The sequence below is a fragment of the Hyaena hyaena genome, unplaced genomic scaffold, assembly GCF_003009895.1.
Source record: "Hyaena hyaena isolate Hyena2069 unplaced genomic scaffold, ASM300989v1 scaffold_77, whole genome shotgun sequence".
NCBI classification, from domain to species: domain Eukaryota; kingdom Metazoa; phylum Chordata; class Mammalia; order Carnivora; family Hyaenidae; genus Hyaena; species Hyaena hyaena.
The window spans coordinates 3552192-3574702 of record NW_024080708.1 but is presented as its reverse complement, the minus strand read 5'-3'; the positions used below and the strand labels follow the sequence as shown (position 1 = coordinate 3574702).

The 22511-nt window shown below is 43.8% G+C and overlaps 1 non-coding gene across 1 annotated transcript; it reads right to left on the bottom strand.

Moving 5' to 3' along the window:
• Window positions 1-22032: 22032 nt before the first annotated feature.
• Window positions 22033-22117, bottom strand: TRNAK-UUU. The gene has a single exon. It is a non-coding gene; the product is annotated as a tRNA-Lys (tRNA).
• Window positions 22118-22511: the final 394 nt, after the last annotated feature.

The window sequence follows — 22511 nt, the reverse complement described above, 5'->3', positions numbered from 1 at the left end:
AGGCTCCAGGCTCTGAGCTGTCTGCACAGAGCCTACACAGGGCTCCAACCCACAAACTGTGAGATCATAACCTGAGCTGAAGTCGGATGCTTAACCATCTGAGCCACCCAGGCGCCCCCAAAATATTTTTAATTAAAAAAACTATAATAAATTCCCTGGTATGGAGGAACTATAATTTATTTGACCAGTCCTCTAGGATAACTCGGGTTGTTTTTGATTTTTTTTTTGACTACACAAAAAATGCTGCCTCAGACACCCTCATCTATAGATCATTAATTTCTGGTACTATAATTTCTACAGAATATTACTGTCTAATGGCATGTGCGTGGTTGACTTTAATAAATACTGTTAGATGGAAGCAATTTGCCCTCCCAGCAAGTCAGCTATTTTGCAGCGCTCCAGGCACTATATATCTGATCCTGCTCTTTTAACTCCTTCCAATCTTTTGAATAAAAAATAATATCTCTTTAATATTTTAATTTGCATTTCCCCAGTTACTGGTGGTGCTGAATATCTTCTCAAATGTTTATTGTACATTTGAATCTCCTTTTCTATAAATGCTTGTTTATATCCATTGAGCATCATTTTCCTACCACTGGGTTCTTTGCGTTTGTCCTTTTTGTTTTTGGTATCTTAAGAATTTTGTTTCAAATACACAAAAGTACAGAGAGTGATATAATAAATCCCCAGATACTTATTATTCACATTCAAAAATTATCAAGACTTTGCCATACCTGCTTTATATGTATATTTTTTTTCATTTCTGTAAGCGTTTTAGAGCAAACCTCTTATCACTTTACCCTATATTCTTCAGTGCGCTCTGAAAATATGGACACTTCTCTAAAAAAAAGAACCGCAACGCCACTTTCGCACTAAACAAAATTCATAGCAATTCTTCAATGGCCTCTAGTGCCAGTCCATATCCTGATTTCCTCAGTTATCTCAAAAATACGCCTTTCTATATTTGGTTTGTTTTAAATCTAGATCCAAACTAGATGCACACATCGCACGTGGGATTTGTCTCAACCCTGCTTTAATTTAGAACATTCTGACTTGCTGAAGAAACCAAGTCACTTTTACTGTTGAATGCCATACATTCTTCTCAGGTGTCTGGTTGCTCCTTCATGTTGTCACTTAGCCTGCTTCTCTTGTTAGAAGAAGTGTAACTTAGCTATAAATCATGAGTTGGCTCTAAAAACTTCATTAGATTCCAGGACAAAGGTTTTTTTGAAAAAAGGAATGCTTGTAGATGGTGCTGTATACTTCGTGTTACAAGAGGTACATACCATCCAAGACTTAGTGGTATTCAGTTTGATCAGTGGGTTCGGGTGGAGGCAGCCTGAATGTTCCACAATAAAATTCTCCATCAGCCTTTTACTTTATGGTTTCGGCCATCGATGTTCATCATCTGAAACAAAATTGCATTGGTGTTGCAAAACCATGATTGACTAATCCCAGAATTTCTTTTAATGTATCAATTGGATCCTTCTGTATAGAGCTTACCTTCATCAACCGTGGCTCTTTGGTTACTCTGAAATAGAATTCATATAGGAAGAGCAACATTAAGTGCTCAATTCTTTACTTTTAAGTGATAACTTTTAGGGTCAAAAGATGGTGCCTGTGGTGGCTACTGTGATAAGTCAGCCCATTTCCCATTTCTTTTTTTTTCTTTTTTAATTTTTTAATGTCTGTTTATTTTCGAAAGAGCATGGGAGGGACAGAGAGAGAGAGGGAGACACAGAATCTGAAGCAGGATTCAGGCTCTGAGCTGTCAGCACAGAGCCTGATGTGAGGCTCCAACTCACAAGTTGTGAGATCATGACCTAAGCTGAAGTCTGGCGTTTACCTGACTGAGCCACCCAGGCGCCCCTCCCATTTCAATAAAGGACTTTTGGGCCCCGCTGCTGAGCTGAGAGCACTGCAGGCAAGCTGGCTTCAGCTCTTAGCCCCTTTGGTCCGGGTACACAGTGGCATCCCTCAGGATCACAAAGTTTTCTGAGGCAGCCCACAGTGTCTGACCAAAGAAGGGGTATAAAGGCTTGACCATCTCAGCCCAACTCGGGACAATTCTGAAGGGTCATTCTAACTCCAGATCTCTCTCTCTCTGTGGGGTCTGCTGAGGCCATTGTTGGGCCTACAGTGCAGGTTTGCTTCCTCTCTGCCATCACCAGCTTCCTTCCATAGATGCGAATCCAAAAGACACCTCTTAGTAAGCACCCTATGTGCTATGTTCTATCTTGGAGTCTACTTCCTGCAGAACTCAAATGATGAACCTTGCGACTAAAACTTGACCAAGAAATTGGCGCTTAGATGGGATTGGGAAGTTAGGTCACTCACTGCCCAGTTGGCAATTAGGATATCACAGATAGCCCCTTGCCACAAGGTGGCAGTCCTATTATTGTTGTTAAGATCTTCACCAGGTGGTGAACCGGAAAGGTATACTGGTAGAAGGGAATGTAGGATCTGGTGTGACATATCATGTGTTTGAGAAATATGGGGAAGAGTAGCTTTAAGACCCATAGAATTCAGTGGTTACTGAACGCCAAAGAAGATTAAATGTCCAATGGAGACAGGTTTGCTTTGCCCAAAACAGAATGCTTCCTGTGAAAGAGTAGGACCCTGACACATGGTTTGGGGATATCTAGATTGATACCACCAAAACCTTGAATCCCAGATTTCTCTACTGAATTGGGCTGACTTCCGTGCTGGTGATCTCCCCACCTCCTGCTTGGAGATGATGCAGAATTTCTCCTCCCCAAAATGGTGCGTGCATGCCCTTTCCCTTCTGGCCGCTGGGCCTATAACAAGGAACATGCTAGGCCTGATAAGGGAGGAAAGTGTCTATACCCCCCAGGAAGCTGTAAAATCTAGCCAGCATGGAATGCCAGCAGCTGGAAGAGTTCTCATGGAATTGGATTCTGAGGGGGCTTGACCAGTGGAGCTAGACTCTAACATTGGATAAAAGTGAGTTTATCAATCTGGGAACACTTTCCTGGAATATAGGATTTACCACCCTGGCATGGACCACAAGAAATGGTGCAAACTCACTACTGGGATGGCTTCTAGAAGTACAGAAAAAGTGATGATCCATGCTAAGTGAGTTTGAAATGCCAGCATTGTTGTGGCAATAGTGGAAGAAGGAATAAGAAGATTTGGAAGTGAGCATACTGAAGTGGATATACTAAACAAGCCTGGAAAGCTAAAAGGCACAGAATACACCACTTACCAAAGGTGGGGAATGAGCTGGGGCACTCGCACCACTAAGAAATTCAGTGGTGAAGGGGCACTTCAGTGGCTCAGTCATTTAAGCTTCAGACTCTTGGTTTTGGCTCAGGCCATGATCTCATGGTAGTGATATTGAGCTCCGTGTCCGGCTCCACGCTGGCCATGGAGACTGCTTAAGATTCTCTCTCTCTCTCTCTCTCTCTCTCTCTCTCCCTCCTTCCTGTCTCTCTCTTTCTGAAAGGAAGGAAGGAAGGAAGGAAGGAAGGAAGGAAGGAAGGAAGGAAGGAAGGAAGGAAGAAAAAAATCAGTGGTAGCTTTCTTCTGCAGGTTAGGCCTGACAATGGAGTGGTAGCGGTCACTACAGACCTAGGCCCATTAGAGTAGTGAGGATTGTAAAGCTCTGAAACAGTAGAGGACCTATGGCTGAGGGTAACCGTCAGGAGTCAGATGGGTACAACTATCAAAATGAGTGGCAAGGTTGGAGGAGGAGCCAGAGAGCCTAAAGTGCAGATGTGGAAATAGAATATAGCATCCCTGGGGGAAGAATAGATGCACAGACACAATAAATGTCCATTCTAACCAGAACCCATATATCTGCATGGAGCATTCCTAACTTTCCTTTCAGAGTGACCCACTGCCATTTCTTGCTCCCAGCAACGCACAGCATTTTAAAAGCCCTCTTTGGCCCTCACTTTTTTTTTTTTTACAAATAGTTTATTGTCAAATTAGTTTCTACATAACACTCAGTGCTCATCCCCAAAGTGCCCTCCTCCATGCCCATCCCCCCCTCCCCCCCACATCCATCAGTCCTCAGTTTTTGTCAGCATTCAAGAGTCTCTCATGGTTTGCCTCTCTCCCTTTCCCCCACCATTTCCGCCCTTCTTCTCCCCCTTGTTCCTCCGTCAAGTTCCTCCTAATCCTCCTATACGTGCAAACATATGATATTTGTCCTTCTCTGCCTGACTTATTTCGCTCAGCATAACACCCTCAAGGTCCATCCATGTTGCTACACATGGCCAGATTTCATTGTTTCTCATTGCCATGTAGTATTCCATGGTATAGATAAACCACATCTTCTTGATCCATTCATCTGTTGATGGACACTTAGGCTCTTTCCATGTTTTAGCTATTGTGGAGAGTGCTGCTATGAACATTGGGGTACATGTGCTCCTATGCCTCAGCATTTCTGTATCCCTTGGGTAAATTCCTAGCAGTGCTATTGCTGGGTCATAAGGGAGTTCTATTGTTAGTTTCCTGAGGAACCTCCACACTGTTTTCCAGAGGGGCTGTACCAGTTTACATTCCCACCAACAGTGTAGGAGGGTGCCCGTTTCTCCACATCCTCGCCAGCATCTAGAGTTCTCTGATTTGCTCATTTTAGCCACTCTGACTGGCGTGAGGTGGTATCTCAGTGTGGTTTTGATTTGTATTTCCCTGATGAGGAGGGATGCTGAGCATCGTTTCATGTGTCTGTTGGCCATCTGGATGTCCTCTTTGGAGAAGTGTCTGTTCATGTCTTCTGCCCATTTCTTCACTGGGTTGTTTGTTTTTCGGGCGTGGAGTTTGGTGAGTTCCTTATAGATTCTGGATATTAACCCTTTATCTGATATGTCATTTGCAACTATCTTTTCCCATTCCGTTGGTTGCCTATTAATTTTCTGGGTTGTTTCCTTGGCTGTGCAGAAGCTTTTAATCTTGATGAGGTCCCAACAGTTTATTTTTGCTCTCGATTCCCTTGCTTTTGGGGATGTGTCAAGTAAGAAGTTGCTGCGGTGGAGGTCAAGGAGGTTGTTTCCTGCTTTCTCCTCTAGGGTGTTGATAGTTTCCTGTCTCACGTTCAGGTCCTTTATCCATTTTGAGTTGATTTTTGTGCATGGTGTGAGAAAATGATCTAGTTTCATTCTTCTGCATGTTGCTGTCCAGTTCTCCCAACACCATCTGTTAAAAAGGCTGTCTTTTTTCCATTGGATATTCTTTCCTGCTTTGTCAAAGATCAGTTGGCTGTATACTTTTGGGTCCACTTCTGAGTTCTCAATTCTGTTCCATTGGTCTATGGGTCTGTTTTTGTTCTTTGGCCCTCACTTTTATTTGACTCAAGATTTGGAACTACTAAAAACGTGCATTTACTGCCTTCTTCTAAGGTATGTGGTCTACATCTGTCTCGTTTGCTTTGCACACTGGGGATGCTGCACTAAGTACCGGTGCGCTTACTACTTGGGGGATTTGGTGTTTAATCAAACGCTTTATTCCTCCCAAGGGTTTGGCCTCCTGATTGGCAGCTGGGGTCAGAGACCGCCCCCCAGCCCCTCTCCAGCTCCCCAAGATACAGGGACGATCCCGATCCCGAGGGGCTGAGGGGGCTGCCGGAAGTTTCGGATTTGGCCTCCCCCGGGCCTTGCTGCCATTGCACAGCAATAAACAAAAGCAGCAAATGAATCCATGCAAGTCCCATCACTGTGGCTCCACGGGGCAGTAAAAAGGCCTTAACACAAGGCTCCACATACTTCACCACCAAATAGGTCTGCGGCAGCAGCTGGTATCTTGTAAGGGAAGATTCCAGTGAACAGATCTGGTTAGTGTGCAGAGCACGGATGGCAGTTGTGAAACCCTGGGTCTTGCTTCAAAACAAGGATCAGGGAAGTGCTTGAGCGGGGTGTGGTGGGGCCCTCTGAAAGTCCCCAGCCTGCCTGTCTCCGTCTCAGGGCAGAGCTTTAGACGTCAAGGCCGCCTCGCCCTGATCCAGGGCCTTGGGTCTAAAGCCCTGAGCCGTCTTTTTGATCTTTTTTATTTCTGCCTGGTCGGGCCCGGTTCTCCCAGCCATTGTCCCAGGCAAGGGAAGGAACCCTGGAGAACAGAGAGGCACCTTGCATCTGCTCCTGGCTGATTCACCTGGAACAAGTAGCTCCATTTGTATGACACACACGCGCACTTGTTACCATGCAGGGCGCTCCTGGGGAAAGAGCAAAAGATTCTTCTAGCATCTTTTGACTCGGTCTCTAAGGTTACGTGTCCCAGCTTCCCAGATGGATGTGCAGAGAGGGAGCCTAAGAGGAACCAGTGTGGGAGGTCAGCAAGATGGGGTGAAGGGTCGAGAGTAGGCATGGGCTCCTGTCTTTTTCTTATGTTTTTTTATTCATTTCTAGGAGAGAGAGAGAGACAGTGTGAGCAGGGGAGGGTCAGAGAGAGAGGGAGTCACAGTCTGAAACAGGCTCCAGGCTCTGAACTGGCAGTCAGCACAGAGCCCGACGCGGGGCTTGAACCCACGAACCGCGAGATCATGACCTGAGCGAAAGTCGGACGCTTAACCGACTAAGCCACCCAGGCGCCCCAGCTCCTGTCTTGACTCTACTGAATTGGCCTGTGACCTTGGGGAAGTGTCACAGGCCATGCTCCTAGGGAAACAGGGTGTGACACAGAGCTTTGCGGGCAGCAGGTTTCCTGGGGAGCGCTCTCAGGATGGACGCCTACAGGGAATAAAGAAAGCAGGACTGACAGAGGAGGAAGCTGAACTGCCCTGTGGCCCCACCACAGCCTCAGCTGAACCCACAGGGAGCCCTGGAGCCAGCGTGGCCCCTCACACTTGTCCCAAACTGTGGCAAAGGGGCTGGCACTTCCTGCTCCTGCACTGACCAGTGACTTGGGATGGGTCCGCAACTTTGGGCATGGCGGCTCTCGTCAGCCAAGGGCCACTGCTGGCAAGGGCCTTGCCCAGCTGTGCACAAGCTGTGCACTGAGGACCACCAACACTCCCTACAGCTGGGGAAGTGGGGGCTTCGACACTAAAGGGGAAGGGTGGAGCTGGGTAGTGCTCCCACGGCATCCCATCAGCCCTTCAGGGAGTCATTTCGCCTCTCCAGGCCCCACTTTTCTCATCTGTCCGATGGGTGCTGAGGATGACTTCTAGGATCCCTTCCAGCTCCGGGGCTCTCTGATTCCAGCAGGTCACCCCCTCTGCTCTCACCACCACCTCCCACTCAAGCTACACCCTGTTTAACGTCCCAACCCGTCTTAAATGTTTGCAGGGATTCCTCGCCGACTGTGTCAAAGTACAAATTCCTTAGGTGACTTTCGAGGCCCTCCACGATCCAGCCCCGACCGGTTCCCTCTGTCTTCTTCCTCATTACTCCATGGGGAGCATTTTGTTTTTAACATGTTTTTCCAGAAAACACTCTCCCCTCCTTTCCTCTGCTCTTTCTGTGAAAATGTGTCTTTTATGCATTCATGAGCAAAGCCACTGCAAGGGCTGTGCAGCCAGAGCTGGGACCCAATTCTTATCAGTTGTGGGACCTCGGTCAGGCCACTAAAGCTCTCTGAGGCTCAGTTTCCTTATCTGAAAAAAAAATGGAATGTCTTTTTTTTTTTTAATGTCTTTTCATATGGTTGTGGCAAGAAGCAAATGACGTAACATATGTAAGGGGCTTAGTGCAAAGCTTAACAGAGCTCATAAACGTTAGTTCTCTTCCCTCTCTCCCTGGTTGAAATAGCTGACCTAAAAAACATCATCCAATTATTAGTTTCAAATATATTTAGAATAGATAAATATTGTATATAATTTGGTACTTTTCTCACTGATTCCATTTTTAAAATTATTTTTTTTTCTTTCATAGATTATTGTCAAGTTGGTTTCCATATAACACCCAGTGCTCATCCCAACAAGTGCCCTCCTCCATGCCCATCTCCCCCCTTCCCCTCTCCCCCACCCCCATCCGCCCTCAGTTCATTCTCAATATTCAAGAGTCTCTCATGGTTTGCCTCCCTACCTCTCCCCAACTATTTTTCTCCTCTCCCCCCTCCATGACCCTCTGTTAAATTTCTCCTATTCCACATATAAGTGAAAATATATGGTATCTATCTTTCTCTACCTGACTTATTTTGCTCAGCATAATACCCTCGAGTTCCACCCACGTTGCTACACATGGTCAGATTTCATTCTTTCTCATTGCCATGTAGTATTCCATTGTATAGATATACCACTTCTTCTTGATCCATTCGTCAGTTGATGGACATTGAGGCTGCTTCCATAATTTGGCTATTGAAAGTGCTGGTATGGGGGCACCTGGGTGACTCAGTTGGTTAAGTGTCCCACTTCGGCTCAGGTCATGATCTCACAGTCTGTGAGTTTGAGCCCCGCCTCAGGATCTTGTGCTGACAGCTCAGAGCCTGGAGCCTACTCCAGATTCTGTGTCTCCCTCTCTCACTGACCCTACCACTTCGCACTCTGTCTCTCTCTCAGAAATAAATAAACACTAAAAAAAAAGAAAGTGCTGAATGAACATTGGGGTATATGTGCCCCTATGCATCAGCACTCCTGTATCCCTTAGGGAAATTCCTAGAGTGCTATTGCTGGGTCATAGGGGAGTTCTAGTGTTAATTTTTTGAGGAACCTCCACACTGTTTTCCAGAGGGGCTGCACCAGTTTCCATTCCCACCAACAGTGTAGGAGGGTGCCCGTTTCTCCACATCCTTGCCAGCATCTATAGTCTCCTGATTTGTTCTTTTTAGCCACTCTGACTGGCGTGAGTTGGTATCTCAGTGTGGTTTTGATTTGTATTTCCCTGATGAGGAGGGATGCTGAGCATCATTTCAAGTGTCTGTGGGCCCATCTGGATGTCCTCTTTGGAGAAGTGTCTGTTCATGTCGTCTGCCCATTTCTTCACTGAATTGTTTGTTTTTCAGGTGTGGAGTTTGGTGAGTTCCGTATAGATTTTGGATACTAGCCCTTTATCTGATATGTCATTTGCAACTCTCTTTTCCCATTCCATTGGTTGTCTATCAGTTTTATGGACTGTTTCCTTTGCCGTGCAGAAGCTTTTAATCTTGATGAGGTCCCAACAGTTCATTTTTGCTCTTGATTCCCTTGCTTTTGAGGATGTGTCAAGTAAGAAATTGCTGCAGTGGAGGTCAAGGAGGTTGTTTCCTGCTTTCTCCTCTAGGGTTTTGATGGTTTCCTGTCTCACGTTCAGGTCCTTTATCCATTTTGAGTTTATTTTTGTGTATGGTGTGAGAAAATGATCTAGTTCCATTCTTCTGCATGTTGCTGTCCAGTTCTCCCAGCACCATCTCATAAAGAGGCTGTCTTTTTTCCATTGGAAACTCTTTCCCACTTTTTCAAAAGATTAGTTGACTGTACACTTTTGGGTCCAAATCTGGGTTCTGCATCTAGCAACAGGATCATATGGTTTTTATCTTTTCTTTTGTTGATGTGATGTATCACATTGATTGATTTGCGAATATTGAACCANTTTTTTTTTTTTTTTTTTTTTTTTTTTTTTTTTTTTTTTTTTTTTTTTTTTTTGCTGGGTGTCTGTCTAGTGTGGAAATTAAAGTGATACTGGCTCATAGAATGAGTCTGAAAGTTTTCCTTCGATTTCTGTTTTTTTTGGAATGGCTTAAGAATAATGCCTATTAACTCTGGTTTAAAGATCTGGTAGATTTCCCCAGGGAAGCCATCTGGCCCCTGGCTTTTATATGTTGGGAGATTTTTGATAACTGATTCAATTTCTTCACTAGTTATGGGTCTTCAGATTTTCTATCTCTTCCTGTGTGAATTTTGGTAGTGAGTGTGTGTTTAGGAATTTGTCCATTTCTTCTAGGTTGTCCAGTTTTTTTTGGCATATAATTTTTCATAATATTCCCTTATAGTTCTTTATATTTCTGAGGGATTGATGTAATAAACCCATGTTCATTCATTATTTTGTCTATTTGGGTGCACTCTTTTTTTCTTTTTGTAAAGCCTGGATAGAGGTCTATCAATTTTGTTTATTTTTTTCAAAAAAACCAACTCTTGGTTTCATTGATCTGTTCACCTGTTTTTTGGGATTCTATACTGTTTATTTAAGCCCTGATTTTTATTGTTTCTCTTCTTCTGATGGGCTTGGGGTGCTCTTGTTGCTCTGTTTCTATTTCCATTAGGTGCACTGATAGATTTTTTATTTGTGCTTTTTCCAATTTCTTGAAATAGGCCTGAAGTGAAATGTACCTTCCTCTTATGACTGTCTTTGCTGCATCCCAAAGCATTTGGATTGTTGTATTTAATTCTCATTTGTTTCCATATAATTTTTAATTTCTTCTCTAATTGCCTGATTGGCCCATTCATTCTTCACTAGGATGTTCTTTAACCTCCATGTTTTTGGAGGTTTTACAGACTTTTTCCTGTGGTTGATTTCAAGTTTAATAGCATTGTGATCTGAAAGTGTACATGGTATAATCTCAATTCTTTTATATTTATTGAGGGTTGCTTTATGACCCAGTATGTTTCTATCTTGGAGAATGTGCCACGCACACTTGAGATAAAGGGAATTTCATAGCCTCAGGATGTAGAGTTCTAAACATACCTGTCAAGTCCATCTAGTCTAATGTGTCATTCAAGTCTGTGTTGCTTTAGTGATTTTCTGTCTAGTTGATGTATCCATTGCTGTAAGTGGAGTATTAAAATCCCCTGCTATTAGCACATTCTTGTCTTTAAGATTGTTTCTGTTTGTGATTGTTTTGTATATTTAGGTGCTCCCATATTTGGTGTGTAGACATTTATAATTGTTAGCTCTTCCTGATGGATAGAACCTGGAATTATTATATAATGCCCTTCTTCATCCCTTGTTACTGTCTTTACTTTAAAGTCCAGTTTGTCTGATATAAGTATGGCTACTCCAGCTTTCTTTTGACTTCCAGTAGCATGATAGATATTTCTCCATCCCCTTACTTTCAGTCTGCAGGTGTCCTCAGGTCTAAAATGTGCTACCTGTAGACAGGAAATAGATGGATTTTGTTTTTTTATCCATTCTGCTACCCTATGTCTTTTGATTGGAGCATTTACATTCGGCATTACTATTGAAACACATGGGTTTAGAGTCATTGTGTTCCTGTAGGATTCCTGCTTGTAGTGGTGTTTCTGGTACCTTTTGTTCCTTGCAACTTTTCCTTCATAGATTTCCCCTTAGGATTTCTTGTAGGGCTCGTTTAGTGGTGACAAATTCTTTAAATTTTTGTTTATTTGGAAAGACTTTTATCTCTCCTTCTAATCTGAATGACAAGCTTGCTGGATAGAGGATTCTTGGCTGCATATTTTTTCTGTTCATCATATTGAAGATCTCCTGCCATTCCTTTCTGGCCTGCCACGTTTCAATAGATAGGTCTGTAACTACTCTGTTAGGTCTCCCTTTGTATGTTAGGGCCCTTTTCTCCCTAGCTGCTTTCATAATTCTCTCTTTGTCCTTATAGTTTGCCAGTTTTACTATGATATGCTGTGCAGAAGATCAATTCAAGTTACGTCTGAGGGGAGTTCTCTGTGCCTCTTGGATTTCAACATCTGTTTCCCTTCCCCAGATTGGGGAAGTTCTCTGCTATAATTTGTTCAAGGACTCCTTCAGCGCCTTTCCCTCTCTCTTCCTCTTCTGGAAATCCTATGATACGGATATTGTTTCATTTGGTTGTATCACTCAGCTCTTGAACTCTCCTTTTGTGTTCCTGGATCAGTTTATCTCTCTTTTTCTTGGCTTCCTCTTTTCTATAATTGTGTCTTCTAATATACCTATTCTCCTCTCTGCATCTTCAATCCATGCCCTGGACACATCCATTTTATTATGCACCTCATTATAGCATTTTTAATTCATCACAACTATTTTTAAGCTCCATAGTCTTTGTAGCAATAGTTTCTCTGATGTGTTCCATGCCTTTTTCAAGCCCAGAGATTAATTTTATGGCTATTGTTCTAAATTCTTGTTCGGTTATGTTGCTTATATTTTGAACAATTCTTTAGCTGTCACTTCTTCCTGGAATTTCTTTGGAGGAGAGTTCTTCCGTTTTGCCATTTTGGCTAGCTTTCTGTTTCTTGTTAGCTTTAAAAGCGTGTTATGCGTTCTGCACCTGCAAGTACTGCTATATTAAAGAAGGCTCATTGACTGTCCAGGGCCTGTCTGTTCAGGAAGTGTTCTTTGAATGGTGTCCCTTAGTCTTTCTTGTTGAGACTTTGGTTATTTTATTTCCCTACTCGTAGTGTTATTTTTGACTCTCTACCATGTGTACTTTGGCTTTTTTCTTGAGGTAGCCCTGTAAATGAAAACATACAGACTAACACACAGGGAACAAAGGCACACAAACACACAGACAAATCCAAGAAACAAGCAAACTGAAAGGGAAAAAGAAAAAATAAAAAAAGAAAAGAAAGGAAAACTAAAAGATAGTCTAAAAGCATAAAATCTGAATTCCCAGCTACAAATAAAGAGCAGGGTGTATGCAGTGCTGATGGAAGAGCATAAAAGAGAGAAATGACAGGGACAGGAAATGTAATTGGACAATGACCAGGCAGAGTAACTAAGAGTCTTAATTCAGAGAGAGAAAGAGGAGAATATGGTAGGAGGCGAGGAGAAAAAAACGAAGGTAATGTTACCCAAAGAAACTATATAGTCGGACTATTTCAGAGAGAAAGAGAAAGGAAGGTAAAGGTGGAGTTGTTGTATATGCATCTAGAGAATGGATTAAATGTGTGTGCTTAAGGAAACCAATGACCAGAGTGCCCAGCCCAGCAGAGGGGAGAGATAAGAATGAGATAAGGGAAAATATATCTGAATAGAAAGAACTGATCTAGAATTAATCACGGCAATGCATCAATGTTGGTCTTGCCCCGGGCACTGGTGAAAGAAAGAAAGAAAGAAAAGCAGGTCTCCAGCGTGGATGGGCGTGGTTTGGTGTAGGCTGGCCTGGCCTCCAATGTAGTCCCATGGCCACTCCTTGAGGCCCCGCCTTGGTGGTTGTGAGGAGAAAAATGGCGGCACTCCAGTCACTTCTCGAACCAAGCATTGCAAATCACTCTTTTGGGTCCGCTCTCCCTGTGCCAGGGGCATAGCCAAGGTGGGCCACGTTCTGTGTCCCAAGCCCTGCCTCATTTCCAGGTCTTAGTCCACGTGCTTTATTGATACAGCCTGAAATGTAATCCTGCAGACCGGCCGCTTCCCAGCTGGGGATTGAGCCAGGAGAGCAGTGGAGCAATTTCTCCTGGCGTTGCCTGGGACTGGGGCACCCAGCCCAAAGAAAGCACCACAGCTAGAAGTAGGATCCCTTTCCGTCCTGGGCTGAGGTTTTTCTCTTCTCCAGGGACTGTTCTAGGAGCAGTTTCAGTTGCTCTTTCTGTTCTTCTCGTCTCTCCATGGCTCTCCAGGGAGGGGGCTCTTCCCCTCCATGTCTCCAGGTCCCCGCCCATTTTTATCTTCCCCAGTTCGCAATCATGCACCTTTGAGGCTGTCTTCTTAGTGGACTCTGTCTCTTTTCCTTTTAGCTTCCTGTGGTTCAGTATCCTATGGCTTCAGGTCTTCTCTGTTTGAGAGATGGGGGTGAGCAAAATGTATGGAGCTCCCTACTTCTCCGCCATCTTGCCTCTCTCTCCATAAGAAAATTTCTCACTAATTCTTAACTCAAGAAAAATCAAGTCACTCTGAATTTTTAATCTGGTGTCAAAGAAATCTCCAGTCTATTCAGGCTGCTTCTTGGTCTGCATCTGTCACAGGGGCCAAGGCCTCTCTGCTTCAGGCACAGGAACACAGAAGTCTTTTTATTCCCTTGACCATGAGGTGTCAGTCGGAGTTACCTGGGAACTTGTTGGAAATGCACAGTCTCAGCCACCACCATCTAAGACCTACTAGTCAGAAGCTCTAGGGCTGTTGTCCAACAATCTAGATTTACCAAGCACCTCTGCCTCAGGCGACTCTGAACCATGCTTTGTCTGAGAGCCATCTCTCCTCTGTAGCACAGGACTCATAACGGGCCACACGCTCTGGGGTTTATTGGTGCCTCAGTTCCCTCCTCCACCAAGGAAGAGAAAGGCATGACAGCAAGGGTTAGGTGACTTCAGAGGAGACAGCCTTATGCTCCTTAGCCACTACAGGTGGCCCAGGAGTGGGTTGCTGAGCTCTGTCCCAGACCTGGCCACATTGACCTAGAAACTCCTCCAGGTACATGGTGCTGTTCCTTCCTCTGGACAAGTTCTCCCAAGACCAGAGACTCCTGACCTTCAAACCTAGCCAGTACAGCCTCTACAGCAGTGGTTCTCAAAGTGTGGTCCTTAGACCAATGGCAGCAGAGCCATCAGGGAGTGTGTTAGAAATATAAATTCTCAGGCCCATCCTAGCCTAGTGCAGGCATTTTTCATTCAAGTTTAAGTTTTTTTTTTTAAGGACTCTTTTTTTTTTTTTTTTTTTAATTTCTAGAGAGGGAGAGAGAGAGACAGCGTGAGCAGGGGAGGGTCAGAGAGAGAGGGAGTCACAGACTCTGAAACAGGCTCCAGGCTCTGAGCTGGCAGTCAGCACAGAGCCCGACGTGGGGCTCGAACCCACGGACCGCGAGATCATGACCTAAGTGAAAGTCGGACGCTTAACCGACTAATCACCAGCCTAGACTTTACAAACTAGTTTAATTTAATTTCCCGACTTTCCCTTTCTCTGGCTATTTCTTCCTTAGGACACAGAAGACAAAAAGGAAGGCAAAGCCATATTGATGGAGAGAATATATGAAGCCTTGTTTCTTAGGTAGAAGGAACTCCCTATCTACCTTTGGATTTCTTTGCTGACCAGTCATTACAAATGGGACCTGTGGCAGGTCTAACTTGATTTACATTTAGGACTCATTTCTCCAATGACTTCCTGCTGCTGGTAAAAGCTTTGGTAAACAACACAGAACATTTGGAATACAACATGAACAAGCATTTTGAACAGAGATTTGGTTTCATCACAGCCACTGGCATGGTGTGTTCTACAGCTCTGATATCAGTCTCAGTTGTGAAGACTCAGAGAAGGCAAACAGATTTCAGAAAACAAACCAACAAATAAAGGGCAGAGGTGGGGAAGGTATACTCCCCACGTGGCAGATCAGGGCCAGAGAGCTAAGTTAGTCAGGTAGTTTTATAGCAAGGGGAAATGATTAAGCTGTGGAGCCCGCACCAGGGAGGGGGGTGGGGACTGGAGAATGGCATGGCTGGCTGAGGACCTGGACAGGAGAGAGCAGGGACCAGGGGGAGCTCGGAGGGAGAATCCCAGAGGGCGAATCAGGGCCAGGGGCTCAGGCCTGAGGCCCAGTGGTAGGGATTTCCCAAGGAGTTCCCTTCGCAGCCAGGGTGATGGCTCCACAACGGACTGAGAGAGGAGTCAGCACTCTCCCTGCATACCTTCCCGTGGGGGAGAGACGACAGGAACAAACTGTGAAGTGAGCCCCGGGCCTCCCCTGCACACACCGCCCCGGGCCTCCCCTGCACGCACCGCCCCGGGCCTCCCCTGCACGCACCGGGCCCTCACGCAGCTCAGTCCCTCTCCCCAGTTAGTGGGACGGGACTGCTTTCCTCCAGCTCATGCCAGCCATAAAGGCTTCCACAGCAAGCCACTCTCCCTTCTGGGCCTTGTTGGGTTTCTCCTTTCTTGTCCTGGGGTGTAGCCTGAGCGGACCTGCCCTGGGACCGGGGTCCTGGTCAGCACAGAGCATGCGTGCTCGGTGACTTCCAGTTTCCCTCCCTGATGCGGGCTGCTCCCTTCCTGGCTCCTATCTGGCAAGAATCCCAGAGAATCTCAGGGAGAAGGAGAGGGAAGCCTCGGCTACCTGGAGGGGTGGGGTGGGGGCGCCCCTGGTGGGGGTGGGGCGCACTCCAGGTGAGGCAGGAGTGTGCTGTTAGCTCACCCAAAGCTGACTCTCCCCAGGAGTGCTTTTGATGCTCGCTGGCCACAGTGCCAGTCTTCAGCTGTGAGTCAAGGAGGTGTTTTCTCTGAGTGTGTGGGGCTCAGACTGAAGAAGGCACTTGCCTAACGTGTGCACAAAGGAGTAGCTGAGTAGCTTGTAGCTCACCAGGTGGGGTTGGTCCCAGGTGTGGGTGTGTTTTGGGGGTGGTAGGTACTTAAGTGGTATGCTATATGGGTTATATGCATTTGTCAAAAGTCATCCAGTGGTGCAGTTAAGATCTGTGCATTTCATTATATGAAAATGTTACCTAAAATAAGAACTGTAAACAAATGTCGATATACATGCTCAGATCTTTCAAGGGAAGTGTTCTGATGTTTGCAAAGGACTTTGAAATCCATATAAAAATTAGATAAGTTGTGGGGCGCCTGGGTTGAGCGTCCAACTTAAGTTCAGGTCATAATCTTGCAGTTTGTGAGTTTGAGCCCTGTGTTGGGCTCTGTGCTGACAGCTCAGAGCCTGGAACCTGCTTCAGATTCTGTGTCTCCCTCTCTCTCTGCCCCTCCCCTGCTCACACTCTGTCTCTCCCAAAAATAAATAAACATTAAAAAAATTAAAAAATAAAAAATTAAATCGGTTGATAGATGGATGAAAAATATAAATAAATAGGGGATAAAGCAAATATAGTAAAATGTAAAATTTAGAATCTACATGGGTGTTAACTGTATAGTAGTACTTACAACTTTTTGTAAGCTTAAAATTCTTCCATAATAGGAAATCGGGGCAAATAATATTGCATTTAGTAGGCATGTATGGGAAGTATCATTTCTAAAGATCGAAGCATGCAGGGGTGCTGGCCTTGTCACACCTATACTTAATTCACTAATCTAATCCCTGGGAAAGAATGGACAGATCTTAGAAAATGAGTTTAGAATAAAATACGTTTAGAATAAAACTCAAATCACATCCTACCTTCTGCCACTGTGCTAGATGTTATCATGTTATTTGCATGTAAGCATGGCTTCATGTACATGGTATGTTGCCATTGATTTGGTTAATATATTCTTTTCTATACTATTCAGAAAAGAGGATCTGAAAAGGTTCAAATTCATATGGAACAAACAGTAATGTACATGTGTAGTTTTGTTATAGGTCTGTGTTCACTCTCTTGCCCTCTGCTGTATAGTCTGAAGAGATCCGGATGCCCAACAGAACATCACATTGATCCATTACATGAAAGAAATTTTGCTAATCAGCCTGGAGGAGTCAAAAATGGCTTGCATATCAGTGGTCTTGGTGCTAGAGAATCACTCAAAACGTGGGAGATAAACCCTATGAAGCTTCAGGGGCTTGGTGTATCAAACAGTTTCATCGGTGTCCATTGGTTATGGGCACATGAGGAATCCTATCTGAGGTAAAGGACATGTTATTGCACTTTGCACCTCTCATCACAAGGAAGAAAAGAACAACGTCTGTCAGGCCTTTTCTGGCTGTGGAGGCAGTATATTTGTCGCTTGGGAATACTTCTCTGACCCATATACTAGATTATGGGAAGACTGACAGTTTTGAGTGGAACTCACAGCAGTAAGAGCTCTGCAACAGATCTACACTACAGTGCAAGCAGCACTGCTGCCTGGGCCACATGGCCAGAGTACCCTATAGAATCAAAGGTAGTAGTGATGGGAAAAGTTGCTATGTGGAGTTCACAGCAAGCCCGTGTGATAATCACAAAGTAGACCCCTGAAGTTTCAGAAAGGAGCCATGACATCTTCAGAGAATTATATGCCTTGGAAAAACAACTCCCAGCACATACTAGGTACTGGAAGAAATGGTGCAAGCTTGTCATATGTGAGTATGTGACCACAGCTGCTCATCATGAGCTGTGGCTCTGTTAGACCCACCAAATCCTAAGGTCAGCTGGGCCTAATAGGAAGCTCTCATAAGGAAGTGATAAATCCAGCACAAGTAGGACCAGAGGATGCAAGTAGCTATATGAGTGGGTGGCCCACACCTCCACAGCATCCACCACTATCTCACTGGCATCTCTTCTTGTGCTCACACTTATGGTATATGGGAGCATCCTTTATGACCAGCTGACAACGAAGGAAAAAGCCTGAGCTTGGGTCATTGATGGATTGCCGTGGTGCATAGGTATAAGCTGAAACTGAGTGAGAGGTACGCTACAGCCAGATTTATCACAGCCTTGGAAGAAAGTGGTGAGCGGTAACTCCGAAGAGCTGAGACTGTCTTTGAGCCTGTATCACAGCTCTGCTTCTTCCTCTGCCCACTCCTGCTTCTTTCCTCTCTTCCACAGCGGTTGATCCAAAGGTTACTTCTTTTTTTTTAAGTCTTATTATTATTTTTTTTTTAATTTGAGAGAGAGTGAGCAAGAGAAGGATAGAGGGAGAGAGAGACAGAATCCCAAACAGGCTCCATGCTCAGCTCAGACCCAACGTGGGTTCGATGGCATGACCCTGGGATTATGACCTGAGCCAAAACCAAGAGTCAGATGCTCAAGTAACTGAATCACCCAGGCGTCCCAAAGGTTACTTCTTAATTAACATCCTGCTTACCCAAACCATCTCAGAGTCTGCTTCCTACCTCAACAGTGCCCTTTAAAATAAATCTTTTGGGGCGTCTGGGTGTCGGGTAAGCATCTGACTTGAGCTCAGGTTATGATCTCACAGTTCATGGGTTTGAGCCCCATATCAGGTTCTGTGCTGACAGCTGGGAGCCTGGAGTCTGCTTCAGATTCTGTCTCCTTCTCTCTTTGCCCCTCCCCCACTCTCACTCTGTCTCTCTCTGTCTCTCTCAAAAATAAATAAACATTAAAAAAAAAAAAAACTCTTGGGGTGCCTGAGTGGCTCAGTTGTTTGAGTGTCTGACTTTAGCTCCAGTCATGATGTCACAGTTTGTCGGTTCAAATCTCGCATTGGGCTCTGTGCTGACAGATCCGAGCCTGGAGCCTGCTTGTGATTCTGTCTCCCTCACTCTATGCCCCTGCCCCATGCATGCGCTGTCTCTCTCTTTGAAAAATAAATAAACATTAAAAATTTTTTAAAAAAGATCTAATCCCTCTTAAAAAGAAACCACTTGATTTGTAAGACCTCTTTTAAAAAGAAACCACTTGATTTGTAAGACCTCTTTATACATCAGAAATATTAACTCCCTGTTATATGTGCTGCAGATCTTTTCTCTTAATCTGTCTTTTAGCATTTAACTTTGTTTATATTGTCTTTTGCAAAACAACTAATTTGGGGGGTTTTTTTGTAATCAAATCTGTTCATGTTTCCTTACATCTACCAAAGGATAGTGATTTCAATATATAGGCATTAACCTGAAAGGATAACCATGGTGTATTGTATTGTTGTATTGCTAAGAGATAAAAACAAGTTGTAGAATAATATAGACAGCAGCATTTATCAAACTCTTCCGATTATAGAACTCACTAAACTAATTTGCATAGGGTGGGGTCCAGGAATCTGTATTTTTATTTTTAATTTATTTTTTAAATACCTTTTTAAAAACTATTTATTTTTGAGAGAGAGAGAGAGAGAGACAGAGCATGAATGGGGGAGGGGCAGAGAAAGAGGGAAGCACAGAATCCAAAGCAGGCTCGGGGCTCTGCTGACAGCTCAGAGCCTAATGGGCGGGGGAGGGGGCGGGGGGGGGACTCAAACTCACGAACTGTAAGATCATGCATGACCTGAGCCGAAGTCTGATGCTCAAGTGACTTAGTCACCCAGGCACCCCATGAATCTGTATTTTTTAAACAAACACTCAAGGCAGTTCTCTGATCACATTCCTTTGCATGTAAAGTAAAGTTTTGTAAAGAAAATGAAGGGAGAAGGAGCTATCTTTTGGGGTGTGTGTGGGGGGGTATGTGTGTGCCCATACTATAGAGCACAGAGAAAGGTGTGTAAGGATACACACCAGATTAATAATGATTTTTCCAAGTGGATGGAATCAGAAAAAATGAGACTATGTCTTTATATACTTTTGTTATTCTTATTACAATGGGCATGAGTTACTTATGACATTTTAAGAAACCTAGTAAATTTTGAGAGCCATTTTCAAATTGTCTGTTTTTCTTTTAAGAGAATACAATAGAGGAAAATGAAGCATTCAGAAGAGTCATCTTAATTCTTGCCTAAGCCTCTTCCCTGCAAGCTTCACCAAGTTATCCGAAGTTTCCCCTCTGTTAGGACAGCTAAACCTGGCCAGTGGCAGATGACGTTTACAGCTATGTGACCATGAAATGGTTAATAATTTCTATGTTGTTAAAATTTTGGTTCACACCAAAAGTAGTTTATACAGGTTGTGTAACAGCTGCTGTTGCAATTAGGTCTAATGGAAGGTTTTGATTCACACCAAAAACACTTACATGTGTTTTGAGTGGCTAAAACTTCTGGTTTCCTAGGAACTAACTACACAAGTCTCCCCTGGGGATTCTGAAATCATCCTTCTTACTTTTGCCTGGTTCACTGCCTTGGAAACATTCAAAACAGATTGCTGGTCTGCTTGTAGGCACTGAGCTTTTGAGGCTTGCTTGTCCCTTTTATTTAGAAAAAATGTTTTTCTGATTACACAAGTGATTACCTGCTCACTGTAGAAAATTTGAAAAAGACAGAAAAGTATAAAAAGAAACAGAAGAAAATCCACTCATAACCCTGCAACTCAGAGGCAAACACTGCTAACCTTTTGGCGTCTTAACCTTCCAATTTTGTTTCCCTGTACTTTTTATATAGGTGAGCTCATCCTGGGCATACAACTTTACATACTGCTTTTATCATGTGATGCGATAAAATAAGCAATTTTCAACAAACCGTGCTTTTATAAAATTCCATTTATATGGATCCACTCTGCTATTCCCCTTTTATTCAACAGCTGTTTCTATTGCTTTACTATTTTAAGTAACACTGAAGCTTGTATCTTTAGGAATAAAAACTGAAATTTGAAATCATTGCCCATTTGTAATGCTGATGGTGGGAGAGCCTAACTGTTGTACTCCATCAATGTGCTTACAACTTTTCACCTCGTAATCATCACAGGGAATTACAGGATCTTTTAAGCTGACCAGCTAAGAGGCCGCTCTCCCAAAAAACAGGAGACAAGGAAATAAACGAAATCATAGTTCCAATGACAGAAAGGACAAATGTCTTATCTTAAAACACGAGGCTACTGAAATTCCCAAACAGCAGCAACAATGGCATCCTCTATATGCAGCCCAAACTCTTATGTATCTATGTCTGAGTTGTGCTTTGTTCTTATCTGAAGTGTTCGGTCAAAAAACTTTTCCATTCTGTTTGTTCTGGCAGAATGCTTCTAAAGGGAGAAGGGCCAAAAGACACCTTGTCCAGTTGAGTTGTGTGTTGCTAGTTGAGCTAATGCCATAAAAGAGACTTCACTAAAGCTGGAATCATTTTTTAAAATTATGCTGGCAATTTAATTAGGGCTAAAGACCCAGAAGGCTTGGAAGGACATATATTTTCTCACTCTAATTTCACACCCCTTCAAATATTTCTCAAAAATAAGACTGTAGTTGCTTTAAACTGCTCCAGGGTAAAAAAAAAAAAAAAAAAAAAAAAAAATATGGCTATTTGAAGAAAATAGATGAAACAGGATTAGTAAAGTGTTGATAATTGTTGCAACTAGATGATGGGCATGGATTATAGGATTCTTTCTATTTTTAGGTATGTTTGGGTATGTTTACAAATTTCCATGGCGGGGGGGTGGGAGAGAGAGAGAAAGAAACACTAAAAGGCATCCAATAACCAAAAGTAAAACCAAACCCGGTAAAAGGCCCGTGCAAAAGGTAACATTTGATCTTAGTTAGGCTAGAATATTCTCTCCTGTAGCTCACTTTCTAAACTAGCTAGGAAACTACATAAACAATTTTAAGGGACACGTTTGATTACGTAGTTTCTCACCTATAATAATTTAGCTATTTGTGACAAACAGTAATCCTATCGGTAGCTATATGATTTATGAAGTGATATTGCATTGGCTTAGAAAAGGTACTTCTTTTTTTTTTTTTAATTTCTAGGAGAGAGAGAGAGAGAGAGAGAGAGAGAGAGAGAGCAGGGGAGGGTCAGAGAGAGAGGGAGACACAGACTCTGAAATAGGCTCCAGGCTCTGAGCTGGCAGTCAGCACAGAGCCCGACGCGGGGCTCGAACCCACAAACCGCGAGATCACGACCTAAGCAAAAGTCAGACGCTTAACCGACTAAGCCACCCAGGCGCCCCGGAAAAGGTACTTCAATTAATTACTATTGCCTTTCATATCTTGCAGAAGGAAGTTAGATGAATGTGACTGACTACAAGTTTTCAGAGGCCAACCAGCCTTGCTACCATTTATTGCACACACAAAGCAGATAGATGTTCCAGCAGCATGGACAGAGCATGCATGGCCTTTGAGTTGTCTGTCACATGTGGCCTCCTGTTAATGGTGGCTCCCGCAGCCCAACCAGTTATTCCACACAGTTCGTCCAAATCTCTAGTCCAGCATCTGGCATGTCATATTATGATATACCTCTCTATTGGCCTTTCTTCCTCTCTAGAACGCCAGCTACTTCAAAGTCAAGACCGTGTCTTATTCAGTGTTTGTTTTCATAGTGCCTGGTACAGTCTCTTGA